A 13,591-nucleotide genomic window follows, 5' to 3' on the forward strand; every position below is an offset into this window, starting at 1 on the left:
ATTAAACCTTTCCAGAAATTTAGAACAGCTAAAGTGAATGGGGCATTGAGGAAAATAAAGAATAAAGCTCTAGAGGTGTAATTACGGCACTGCTGAAATCTGTGACAGAATTTCGCTGACTTCAGTGAAGGGCTTGCTGCTTTAGGAAGTCTGTGATCAAAATGGGAAGCTTGGGATCCATATCCATATTGGGATTCATATTCAATTTATATTCAATATGAAAAAGACATTAAGAAACAAAATCAGTTGCATTTGTCATAATTTGCTTTAGCTACCCAGTTATTGGGAGGAGAGGTAGGCACCAAAAGGAAAAAGTACCAGATATTCAGGTATTCACCCTCTGATAGGGTGATTTCTGAGAAACTACTCCTGTTGGTCCCAGGAGAAGCTCCAGTGATTGCTTAGATGATAAAGAAAGAGCTTCATTGGCACATGGTGCCCAGTTGTGCACCTTTGAAGGGACAACTGACATGGGTCCAAGTCTGTAGCAGCCATTTCAACACAGTTCCACTTTCCCAATTGTCTCTGGGAATTCAAAATTTGTCAGTGGTAACAAAATAGGTATTGTTCATTAATGATGGAATTTTGCTATCTTTCTCTTTACTTACATTTCTCTGCAGGATGCTGCAGTTGGGAACGTGCTTTGAGGACAACAGAGAGGAAGGTAAACCTCTGTCATACTGGCAGGGATGGGTCTATATGGCACCAAGCGGCTGAAATGCTGCTCTTGGTCACTGGTTCCCCAGAACTCTTAAACCACGAAGCCTGGCTCATCTTGGTACCTCTGCCTGCTTGCCAACAGCTGCCTAATAATTCTTTTCTCTGTGCAGCATAAATAATTACTGAGCTGTCCTGTCCTCTGTTGCTCACCCTGCCTCTGAGCCAGCCCTTGCAACCACAGTTGTATTTATGCTGTCGCTGAGCCTGCCTGCAAACCCTGACATGCTGTCCCATGCAGCCTGCAAGGAGAGCTGTGCAGGGCAGGTGCTTCCCACGGAGGAGGGCCAAGGAGGAGGTGGCACTGTCCCACCTGCATGGCTGCCCTGAGGATGCTCTGTCAGACAGCTGCCTTCTCCTGGGCAGCTGGAACCCTGTGCACCCCACATTTGGATTCACAGCTGCTGCCTCCTTTGCAGAAACACTGTCACTGCTGGGAGGAAAAAAGTGGAAGTCCAAATTCATCACAGGGCACTGGGAGCAGGAGCAGGAGCAGGTGCTTAATCTGCCTTTGCATGGTCCTACATGCCCTACCCTGGCTGCAAGTCCATGTCCTCATGCTGTCGTCTGTAGGACTGGTTGGTCAGGCAGCCAGCTGCCTGGGGGCAAGCCAGGGCAATTCTGAGGGGCTGCCGCCCCAAACTCCAGCACAGCAGTGCCCATGGCAGCCTGCCACACTGGGGACTGCCTGCCCAACCCACTGCAGGCTGGCCACAGCTATGTGCTGCAGCTGGGGCCACCCCAATGTTTCAACTTGAGGAAAATTCCCACCTCTAAAGACTTATGCTTTCCCTGCGAGTACACGTTGGCTGTTATACCCTCCATCCATGTTCACTGTGTCCAAAGGTGGAGGTTCTGCTATATCTGGTACATGAAGAGCAACTTGTACCTAGAGGCAACTCTCACTAAAGGAGAGTGAACCGTTTGCCATTCTGTCTTCCTCTGTGGCAACTCCTCACAGAAGTATGGAGTTAAAACTAAGGAGCAAGTCTCTTTTGCCAGGTCCTGGTGACATTCCTGCTAGTTTAGGCATTTCTGGTGATAGCTGTATGAGGCATGCTGCAAGACTTGGGAATACTGCTCTGCTGAACGAAGTTGAAGCCCAAAATTGTGTGATAAAGAAATGAAAAGCGTTGGTCCTTTTGGTTGTCTTTGTATTTGGACTGAAACAAATTCTGGGATGCTTAAACTGGGAAGTTTCAATGAGAGATCTGCCTAGAAGTGGGGAGGACCTCCTAGGTCATGAGGATGGTTCACAAAGGAGACAAAGAGGAATCCATCCTTCCCTCTTGCGTTTGCCTACCATCTGCTGTACCCACTCCTGAGACAGAGCTTTGGGTCCCAACCCTTCATCCCCTCTTACCTGTGCAGCATGTTGATGCCAGGCTGCAAACCTAAGGTTGGGCATCCTATGTCCTGAGGAACTTGCAAATGATACCAAAGCGATATTATTCTTTAATGACTGCTGACCTGACACTGTGAATCCCACAGACTGTGTGTGGCATGAAGGATATTGGTTTTATTAACTCTGTCTATTTTTTTTATGAGACATTGACTTAACGTATCTGCAAAGAGGAGACCAAGGGATTTCATCCAGCTCTGACCCTTCCCTTTCAACCTCCCCTGAGTCACCTCCTCCTTGCCTAATTCATCTGTTTTGCCCCAGTTATGTTCTCCTATGAGTGTGCCTGGCTCACAGCAAACATCTCCACCATTAGCACAGGCAAGGAAGTGGTTGCGTGATGTTGCCGTCAGTGGATGGTTTATCTAGTTGTAATTCCCATGGCTCCAGCTCTGTGAGTGCTTATACACAGACCTCATTTTGCAGGGGTGGCAAGGGGAAAGGTCAGTATTTATGAATCATTTCCTCCTGGCTGTGGCAATGAGGTTGATTTGCGGAGTGAGTCATGGAAGAGCAGCCTGGAGAGGCAATGATGTCTGAGCAAAAGACCTTCAGGTTCTTAGTGACCCTTGGACATTGCAGCCAAGTTACCATCATCATTTCACATCCCCAGTCACAAATGTCTTCAGTTACTTAGAATTGTAGGCTCTGTAGGTATCATATACATGTCTGTGAGAAATCTTGCTTCTTCTAGAAGTATTGCAAGGACTCAAATATACGACTGCCCGATGGCAAATCAATTATCACATGGCAAAAAGACAGAGGGAAACCTATCATGCCTTCCTCTGTTATGAAGATGGACTTGTGTTTGAAATGCCTATTTGTTATGGAGGAGGAGAGGTTTCCCAAAGGGAAGTGACCTGATAAAACAGAGTAGTTGAGGCTGGGTTGATTACCCCTTGGAATGAAGTTTCCATGTTAGTACAGAAGTGATTCTGCTGCAGTGTTTTGTCTTTGTATTAACACTGAGAAGCCAGTGTAGTACTGCTGTGTTATGAGCTGCAAAAACTTGGAACAAGCCCATCCCCACAATGCAGAGCATAAAAACTAAAATGACTGAGATGCTGAGAGAAGTTGTATATGATCCACCTCAACACTTTTGAAGTAGCATCAGAAAATTAAGAAAAAAAATTTTCCATCATCAAGCAAAAAAAAGCATCTGCCCAAAGGATGCATCCTCTCACTCAAGAGATCCAGTTTTAGTGCAGACTTCCAGGGGAAACATTTAGTTCCCTGTATTAAAATGTTTTCCAGAAGACCTGCCCAGCTGCAAGCTCTAAAATGTTCAGAACTTCCTCCAGAGTAGAGCTATTTATTTTCGCTGCCCTCTTTCCCCCATGCTCTCTGTTGCTGCCATTAGGACCATAAGGAGCTGCGGTGGTGAGTCAGGCTCCTTCTTCACCGGATCATTTAGAGTTTTCCAGCCTTTTGTCTTGTCACGTGTTAGCCTGGCAGTGCCAGGACAGGTGGAGAGAGCAGGGCTGAGTTTTCTCCAGTGTTTGGCAGCGTCCAGACACATTTGGTGGAACAGAGCCTGACCAGTCCTAGAACTGTCCCTGCTGCAGATGGTCCCTCTTGGCTGTTGGACGTCTGAGAGGGAAGCATGCCCATCCCATCCCCACCCTGGTGTGGGAGTGCTCCTGCAGAAGCTGGAGTCAATATCTCCCTGTTTGTCCAGTCAGAGGGCAGAGGTTTGAGGGGCTAAAAGTAGAAGGGGAGCATGTCAGCTGGTGGTGGTTCTTGGGTGACCCACTTCCAAATAATATTCCCGGCTGTTTCTCTGACAGGGCATCCACCTGAACATCATCCTGGAGCCACACGGGGCTTTCACACTGCCACCATAAGGCCATGGCCCTACTGCACTAATTGTTAGCTGAAGACAGGAAAGCTAATTAAAAGGGAGATGAGCTACAAGGGGATAACATATGGTGTGCTCCCTCTCCATAGGCAGGAAAGGCAGGCAAGGGGAGGGCTCACTGTGAGGCATGGAAGGGTTGGGAAGCTCAGACCAAGATGCTTCAAGTGCTTGCTGCGCTAAGGGAAACCTCTGGCACCTCTAGCTGCCCTTGCACTGTGCAGGAATACATTCCTTGCAGGAATAATTTATCTTTGGCCAAAGAGCTTCCATTTACAGTGACCTTGAGGGCTCTCAGGCAGGGGGACGACCCTGGCAGCTGAGGGTCTGTACTGCTACCAATGGGATGCCATGAGCTGAGCGTGCCTGGGCATCCCACCTGCCTTGTCAGCCAGCAGTGCTGGAGGCTGCCGGGAAAGACTTGTGCTTATGCATTACAGCCTTCCCACTGCAGCAGGGTTTGGCTGGGCATCTTCTGCAGCACATCCCTGGGCAGGGACAGTGCCCACTGACCCAGCATGGCCACAGGAGGAGCGTGGCTGCTGGCAGTCTTGGCTGGGTGATGGGCTGTTGGCACTGAAACCCTGCCTGTGGCAGCCTCCAGAGAGTCTGACCACGTAGTGGGAAAGCAGGCTTTATTTAAGAACAGAAAGCACAAAATGAAGTACCCACCTGTGACCTCCTGCAAGCAATGACACTGTGGCTTGGGCAGCTGAGCTGGTCTTGCTGCCACCATGCTGGTTGTGACTGACACTGGCAGCATGAGGTCTCAGCATTCCACACACCTGAAGGCCCGATCATTTCCTCTGAAAGCAATCCATAGCCACCTCTGATCACCACAGAAACACAAAGGTTGTCTTAATATTGCAACATCCAGTGCTGAATGCTTTTAGTGCTGATGGCTGCACTGTGATTAGCGAAGAGGCACCCCAAATCGCAGCAGTGATTGTCACATATGCACGGAGGTATTGTTCATCCTCAGGGATTCAGAGCACTGTGGAACAGTATTAACAAATATAATCGCTCCATTCAGTTTAGGACTTGAAGTCTTTCTCATATATCTTCAGTACCCTCAGAACAGCTAGCTAATTCACAGGAAAAGCCTGAATGTGAAACACATGTTTCAGCAGAGTTTTAAATCCTCATAGTCAACATTTGGCTAGCTCTTTTTATTTCCCGCAGGAGTTTACTGATACTGTTGTTCAGGTGCACAGTAACCCTTGGAGGTTTTTGCTTCCTTTGTGCCTACTGAAAGGCAATGGGTTTGTCTTGCTGAGTGATCAGCAGTAATCAAGAAAGGGATATGAGATAATTTTAAAGTTGCACAGTGCTTTTCCAGGTTGGACTGTGCTCAGTTTCTTGGCACTACAGTCTTCCCCTGGGTATCCACAAGACAGTAACATGAAGCGCCTGTACTTCAAAAATCCTTCCTTCATTTTTTCTCTAGTCACAACTATTTGGCTCATTTTTCTTTACATGCCTCAATAGTGAATCCTCTGATTTAAACAAAATATTCAAGACTTTGTACTTCAAATATGTTACTAACATTGAGGAGACACGTTTATGGTCATGATCAGCGCTGTTGTGTCTATTCTGTATCATCACTGTTCTGAATCAACTGTGTGTGTAAGCCAGTGACAGGGTTTTTTTCAGCTTTCCTTTTTGGCTTATCTTCTTTCTTTGCTTGAATTCTCTTGTCATAAACCTATTTAGAGGAGGCAGGATGACATGCTCCACCTGTCTTTAAAACCACACAGCTCTCAGGGGTGTGTGTGGTCTTACTCCTGAGTGTGAATTAAGGCCATTCAAGCGCTTGGCACTGACCTTGGGGAGAGGCAGGAGATGGGTAGATGTGCCCAGACTGAAAGTCCTCTTTGCAAAGAGTTTTGAGCTATCAAATCTTTCTTTTAGATGTGAAGAGGAGGATCCCACTCCCAGAACTCGGCTACCATTTTCCGTACTGTGTATTTCCCCTGTGGAATGGTTGCTTTTCTTGCTGTCCCCACTTTCTGCCTCCCAACACATTGTCAGAAGAAAGCATGCAGATAAGTGCTCAAGCATTTCCTGAGCTCATAACTCTGTCTCCTGAGGGACAGTTAATCTGATCCATTCAAAAGCTTGAGTACCAAGTGTCATTCTGCCTCTTACATACATACTGAATGAAATTTTGAAGGCTTTTTTACAGCACTGAATAAAACACTTGAAGTGTTCCTGTCTCTGCAACCGCCTGGCAGCAAGGGCATTTTTGCTATAATATTATGTATCACATATCTAAATATAATGACATTCTTTGTTATATATAGACTCCATATATATACATATACTGTATACACACAGCATATATTTTAAACTATTAGTAGATGTTTTCATCTTTTTGGGGATGTGAGGAGCTTCTATCAGCCATGAGGCTTGTTTGATTCAAGCAATGATCTTAAACTCGTGGTCTGTGGGTAACTGAAGGATCTTCAAAATGGGACTACAAGAAAAAAGCAAAAGCCACCAGACTTCAAAATTTCTACCCAGGGCTCTACATATCATGGACTGGAAAAATCTTAATGGGACTGAAAGTTGCAAGAGGTTGAAATGCATTGGTCTGTGGTCTTGTTTCTGTTGCTTGGTAAGTGTACCTGGACTATTCAGTGAAATGGCATTGGGGCAACAGATATGCATATATTTAAAAGAAGATTCTTCCCAATTATCCTCCTGCTACTAAGCCTTGTCCCAGGGTTGTCAGGGTTGTCAATCCTTTACTTATATTCTACCTGCTTAATTTCACCCATCCACTTATATGGAAGCTATTTAGTTTTCCTGTAAGACAAAAATAAAAGCCCAGCTCTTAGGCTGAAGTTGCTCCAAGTCTAGTTTCCCATCAGCAAATCTTTTCCTCTTTTATTTTGATTTATTTTTTTATCCCAACTCAGTATATTGTTTCATTGCATGGAGAAAATGTTATCACAGTGGGTTGGTAGAACACCTGTTGCATAAATCTTGGTGATTTTTAGAATGTGAACTCCTGCTGGCAGAGACAGCTGTGTCTCACATTAAAAACAGAGTATAAGGTATCCAAGGAGGAAGGAGAGAAAAAAAAGGCTTAGGATAAGAAAACAGTACATGAGTGGCCAGAATCTGTTGTCAAGATTTATAAGCTAAATGAGTTACAGTTGAAGGGGATATTAAAAGAAAGCCATTCTATTCCTAGAATACAAAGTGTGTTTTCTCATAGAGATTCCCAGAGGACTTTTCATGTCTGACAGCAGACAGAGTAGACAGCTGGTCCACATAAAAATGTTTGTGCTAATTAACCTATCCCTCTCATTACACCCAGAAAATATTTAACAAGCAGAGACATTGCTGAGGAATACTGGCAAAATTTGAGGGGCTTCCTTGCACAGTGCCAAATTCTTCTAACTTTTTATTCAAGGTCCTAAGTCTTGTTGGTTCAGCAACAAGCACAAGGAAGGAATACAAGGACTGTTGCCTTCATCAGCAGAACTTTGCAAATCTTGGGGTATGTTTTTTTCATTGCAGTTCAGTCTCCTCCTCCTCTCCACCACTGCCTGGTGACAGCAGTAGGGCCACAAAGTCAGGTGGCTGCTAGCCCTCCAGACAGCCCCGTTCTGTGTGAGTTATTCCCCTGAGGAGGTTGCTCAAGCCCCGGCAGTGGTGGCCTGGAGATGCCAGAGCTGGTGTTCTCTGGCAGAAGTGAGATGTAAAGGTTCTCTCCACCCACATTTTGGCTCATACCTTGCGAGGCCATGGGGCTGATCCTCACCTGGACTCTGGGTTGGAGATAAGGACAAGACTCCCCAGCCCTGCTAAGGAGTTGATATTTTCAGCAGCGTCCACAGCAGTACGGTGTGAACCCCATGGGGCATCTAAAACCAAGGAACCAAATCTAAGTTGAAAGAGTTAACTCAGCACAAGGAGCTGCTGTCAGAAATAAACACATTATAGTAAAAACCAACTCTCAGAGGCAGCAGTGGAAATTTTGTCTACACACAAAGGAGAATTAGGTCTTCAGGGAACAGCCTTAGAAGCAAATTAGAATAACACTGTAGGAAGGGTGATGGTATGAGAGAGGTCAATGCTTGCAACCAGATCAGAGTGGACTTTTTCCTTCAGTGTTTGATTATTTGTGCTATTACTTAGATCACGTCAAGTTGACTCAAGCATAGTCGTATAGTGTTCTCCAAAAGCTTATCCCAAATATTTTAATTCACTTATTTCTCTCATCCGCTTCCCTTTCCTCTTCCACTTCACTATTACAGATGTCAGATCAACAAATAAAGTATGTGGGCAGAACAATGAAACTATTCTCTTGTAAAAAAAGAAGAGATTATTTCATTCTCCTGTCATTAACTTTAAAAGAAAAGGCCTTTTGTACCTTTTATACAAGCGTGTGCAATGATACGATTGTGTACCTCATTTCCTTAACCTCAGAGGAAATGATTCATGAAGAACAGTATATGGTTGTAAAGGCTGTGGGTATACCCTGAAATTCCTTTTACCTAGTAACTGTTTTCAAGTAGGAAATAATAATTCCCGAGCATAATGTGACACAAGTAACCTGGGCTGAGCTACTTCCATCCTCTTCCACCCTACTCCAAAATCCTGACTGGGCTGTGAAAGAGTCTGAGCAGTTCTCCGTCTATTTAGATATGTTATCTGATTTTCCTTACTTTCCACATTTTTTTTTTTGTTATGAGGGCAGGGGAATGAGAGGGAAATGGGAGAAGAAAAGGCTAGGATTGGGTGAGGAAAAAATTGGTGTTTTTAGAAAAAAGGTGTTGATGTTTTGCCTGATGTGTATTATCAATCCAGAGAAATTAATAAGAAAATAAATAACTATTTTGATGTAAACTATTAATTTTTTTTTTGTGCCAGAAATTTTGCTATTGGTACTGTAAACTTTGACAATAAGAACATGTATACTGTGGCACTGTCTTTCTAATCAGAAGATGCCATGATTTTTCTCATATCTTGAATTATTTTCTTTCCACTCGTGGCATGGGATGTGGGTTACTATGAGTATTTGAGCATCACTCTGCCTTCCATGAAGACACATTTCATGTGAGGCCAGCTGGATTTGGTGCCAGACCTTTCAGGCAGTTTATCAGTGCAAGGGCAACAAAATCCTGCTGCATATGGCTTCCACCCTTCCAGCAGCGCTCCTCTTCTCCACGGGCCTCTGGTCTGTGACTTCTCTCTCTGCAGCAATTCGTACTATGTGCTTGGCCAGCCTGGAAATGGGGAAGAGCTGGTATGTCTCCAGAGGAAGAGGATTTTAAATTAGCACAAGAATGCCCTCCTGGGTTCTGTGCTGGTACCAGCAATAGCTGTGCTGTGAGGATACAGCCCTCTGGAGGGGGGACACAGCTCTGGTGCTGGGGGGGCCATGAAGGGCTGCCAGTGCTGCTCCATGTAATGGGGCGGGCACGGCTCCGCTGGCTGGCATTTGGGCCCTGCGTGGCTCCTGGGCATGAATCACACGGCGCCTTGATAAGGACGGACATTACTCATCAGAATACCATGGACCCGATGCGGCAAAAGTGTCACGGTCTATTTTGAAAATGTTATCTCATGCTCATTTCCTTGTACATCAGGCATTAGTTTCAACAATGGCCCACTAAAATAGTGTGTTGTTTGTTTCCAGGAATGATCTTCTGCTACTTGCTGTCTTTCAGCTGGGCTTTATTTGTGTACAACCACCCATAGTAGGGATTGAATTTGGTTCAGGGATTCAGCAGGGATTGAATGAAGCCGATGGGTAGCCAGCCTCTGAATGCAGAGCTGCTTAACCAAGTCCGGTGCCAAGAACTTAGCTTGTCCTGCCAGCATGCCTGGGTGCTCTCTCCTGCACCCAGCTTTCAGTGGGGGTTACCATTTCTGCCCACATTTCATTCAGAGGATGGTCTAATTCACTACATTTATTCTCTTGTTTCAGATTTTGATGCCATTCAGGTCATGACCAATATTCATATTAGCTCAGTACTGGGGTTTTAATTAAGTACTGTGTGATTGATAAAAGGTTTGCAAATAATCTCAGGAATAAGGGGAAGGAATGAAACCGACTTTATTAGAGACCAGATTTGGACATCCTTCTGGTGAAAAATAGTGAAGCCTTTGAATAGTCCTGTTACTTTAATTTATTTCTGTGGATCTTCTTCCAGGGCAAGACTTTGTGCAGCATAATCTGGACCTTTATGATTTAATATCTTCTGCTGACAAGGAAGCTTTACTGCTCAAATCCTCCAAGTATTTTGAATATTTCATAGCTTGTCTCAGGTCTGATATCTCTATCTTCCCTTAAAATGTGACTGGAATTTGGCTGCTAGATCACAAAGCTAGATCTATCATCTTTTAAGCTTTTCCTGAGTTCTTGAAGAGGTCACTGATTGCGTGTCACATCTTCCACAGAAAACTAGTTTTCTGACAACTATTTTACACCAATATTTAAGCATATATATATACAACTGCATTGCAGACCAATGGGGTGCCCCCCCAGCACCAGTGCTTAGTTTAGAGTTATGATAATGTTTTAATTTATTCTGGCCTTTTTGTACTCAGGAAAACACTATCAGCCCACTAAACAAGACACCTGCACACAAACACAGATGTATAGAGAGGCCTACTAACACCTATATGAACATACTCTGCTGGACATTTTACCAATGTTTTACCTCACACCTTATGAAGAAGAATTTCCTCAGCTTTTCAAATTTGATTTCTTTGAGAATGATAGAAAATTCTTGATAGAAAGTCTTGAAATAAAATGCATTGCTGTAAAAGAAGGTTTGAGCCAAGCCATAGAGGAAACATAATTCTATATTGACATATAAAACAGCTGAGAAGCTCTAGTGTTAAGAGCTGACCTAAAAAATGATGTGTAGACGTTTGAAGACAAGTGCTGACTCAATCCTTGCTGGCAGAGAGTTTGCAGGAGAAAGTCTTGGCTGTGCTCTGGGCTGTTCTGTGTGTTTAGGAACCTGTCTCATCTGCTGCCTGTAAGTAAATTCCTCCTTCCTTGCTTCCTTATAGGAAGAGGACAAAGCCAAGGAAGAGCCTGTTTGAAGCCTTGACTAAGGGTTGTGGAGGTGGTGGTGCTGGTGGTGCTGTTTCTATTAATCTGTGGAAATAGTACGAATTGAGGTTAAAATAGAATCCTTTAAATCAATGGTCTTTACTTTTCAGATTTAATTTTCAGTCTTTTCTTTGAACTTACTTCCCTATTAATTTTCATGGCACAGTAGAGTTGGGAGGAAGTTATCCGTCTGAAGGAGTATAGGGAAGTATTTTTTCACCCATGTTTATCAAAAATAAGTTTGCTGTTTTAAATTCTCTTCACCTTAAACAAGGCCATTCTGACCATATTCTTTTGAGGCAGTGTGGTCAAGCTTTCAAGGCTGGGTTTGGTTCAAAGTAGGTATATAAAGGAAACTTCTGGGTTTTATTTCTTTCTTTCTCTCTAGAGAATCGGTCTTTTTTAGTGTTTCTTGACATCTTTTCATCCCTGTTCTCTCAGATACACCCTGCTTCTTTTCCTCTCCTGCTCTGGTTTCACATTTATGCCCATAGCAGAAGCACTCGGCAGGCTGCAGAGCGTTCAGAAGACGTGAGCAGACTTGATGTTTTCTCAGCCCAAAGAGACATATTCACCCTTGACTGAATCCCATTAGCTTAATGTATTATGCACATTAACTTTTGCTATGCTGTCTTGGGTACTTGACACAGTCCATGACACCTAATCCTTTTTCTAGAGCTGTAAATGTAAATCAGTGTTCCTGATGGTCACGTCCCAGTGACATTTGTATAGATGAACACTACGGTCTGATTTGTGTATCTCCTATTGTAAGCCTTTAATTTTTCTAACACAATAGCTTGCAGGGCCTGAAAAGGAGACTTACTGGGAATTTAAGACAACAGGAAAATTTTAGAATTGAAATATGAAGGAATTAATGTGGTTAATTTTATTCTATAATTGCATGAATTGTTATTTTTCTACATATTTTTCTGCTCTCCTATGAAACATAAAAGCCCTGTATTAATTACATTTGCTGTGATCTCAGCAGCAACCATTTTGATCGTCACAGGAAGATGGTATCTAACTGTCAGCTCACAGCCTGCTTTTGCTTGCATATAAAAACCAGTATTTCAGATTTTTTAGCAGTATAAAAATTAGGTCAGGCTATGTGAATCGATAAACCACGCCATCACTTGGTCTTGGTGACAGGGCAAAGCTGAGTTCCAAAGCAGTAACTGTCATGTGCTCTCAGGGGGAAGTCCAGCCTTGTTTCTTTGCCCATCTTCCTGGCTGTGGGAGTCCTTCCTTGCCCTATCCCACCAGTGACCATTACCATGCCTTTTCTCTCCAGCCTCTCTCTTCTGCTGGATTCCCCTATGACTGCACTTCTCTCTTTTCAAAGTGAAATAATATTTTTCAAATTTTAAGCTGTCCCCATTGCTGGAGGTGCATTTATCAAGCAGGTCTTTAACCAAGGATGAGAAGGCACTGTAGGATGCCATGGATGAAAGCAGGAGGTAGACCTCTTCAAAACAGAAATATGGCACACCTGTAACTTTTACAGCCTAGGGAGGAGCAAGGCTTGGGAGGGCAGGGCTGCAGGTTGCTGTGCCTGTAGTCTGCACTGGTGGCCCTGAGGCACATGGCACGGCCAGGGATGCACTGTAGAGCCGCTGCTCAGGTCAGCAGGGAGCACAGGAGCTCCCTCTCTCCTGCTACCTGTCTTCATGTTGTTACTGAATGTACTGCTGGTCATCTCCCAGCCCGCCCATGAGCTACCCCGTGTAAAGCTAAAACGTGCTCACTGCCTTGTGCTGAGGAGCAGTAGTGAATTGCTGAGTACTGCCCTGATTCTGCAGGAGGAACAGGCAGGATCTCACAGGTTTTGGCACTTTCCTCGGTGGAAGCAATAGAGCCTGCAGTGGAATGCTCACGTTCCAAAAAACTGTGATTTTAAAAAAAACTGAAAATAGCTCTTGTGCTATGTGCCAGGAGGCTCAGGACTTCAGCTCCATCCAGGGAAGTGATCCAAAATGCACAGAAGAGACTGCAGCCCCTATCATAAATTCCTGGCAATTAAAAAAAAAGTTCCCGATTTGGGAACTTGGTATTATTATTATTCATCTCAGCACAAAAGTAATTTTTATGGGGAAATATTGGAGTTGAGTCACTTCTCTTTGTTACTAAATAAGCAATATCAAAGAAGAGGAAGCATGTAGCAGGTTGCACAAGCAGTTTGTGCCGCAGGCAGATACCCCTATACGAGAACGCCGTACTGCTCTCTCATACACACACACACACAGACATTCATCGACAGAGTCATTCCTAACAGATTACAGAATGTGTTTCTGTGTCAGCTCTTGTATTTTTAGCATTTATGCTTGTGATACTGATTTTCTATCCCGCTGTGAAGAGGAGACATTATAAAAGCAGCAGCCTTTTGGGAATGCAGAAGTAATTCCCCGTCTTTCTTCTCATACAATACTCTGTTTTCAAAATAATAATAAACATGTATTTCTTATCTCTCAAACCTACTGTTTGGGTTTTACTGCAAATAGGTAACTTTCAGGGAAAGCTAGGACTCTGTATCCTCCTC

This window comes from Corvus hawaiiensis, chromosome 4 (genome assembly GCF_020740725.1).
Source record: "Corvus hawaiiensis isolate bCorHaw1 chromosome 4, bCorHaw1.pri.cur, whole genome shotgun sequence".
Lineage (NCBI taxonomy): Eukaryota > Metazoa > Chordata > Aves > Passeriformes > Corvidae > Corvus > Corvus hawaiiensis.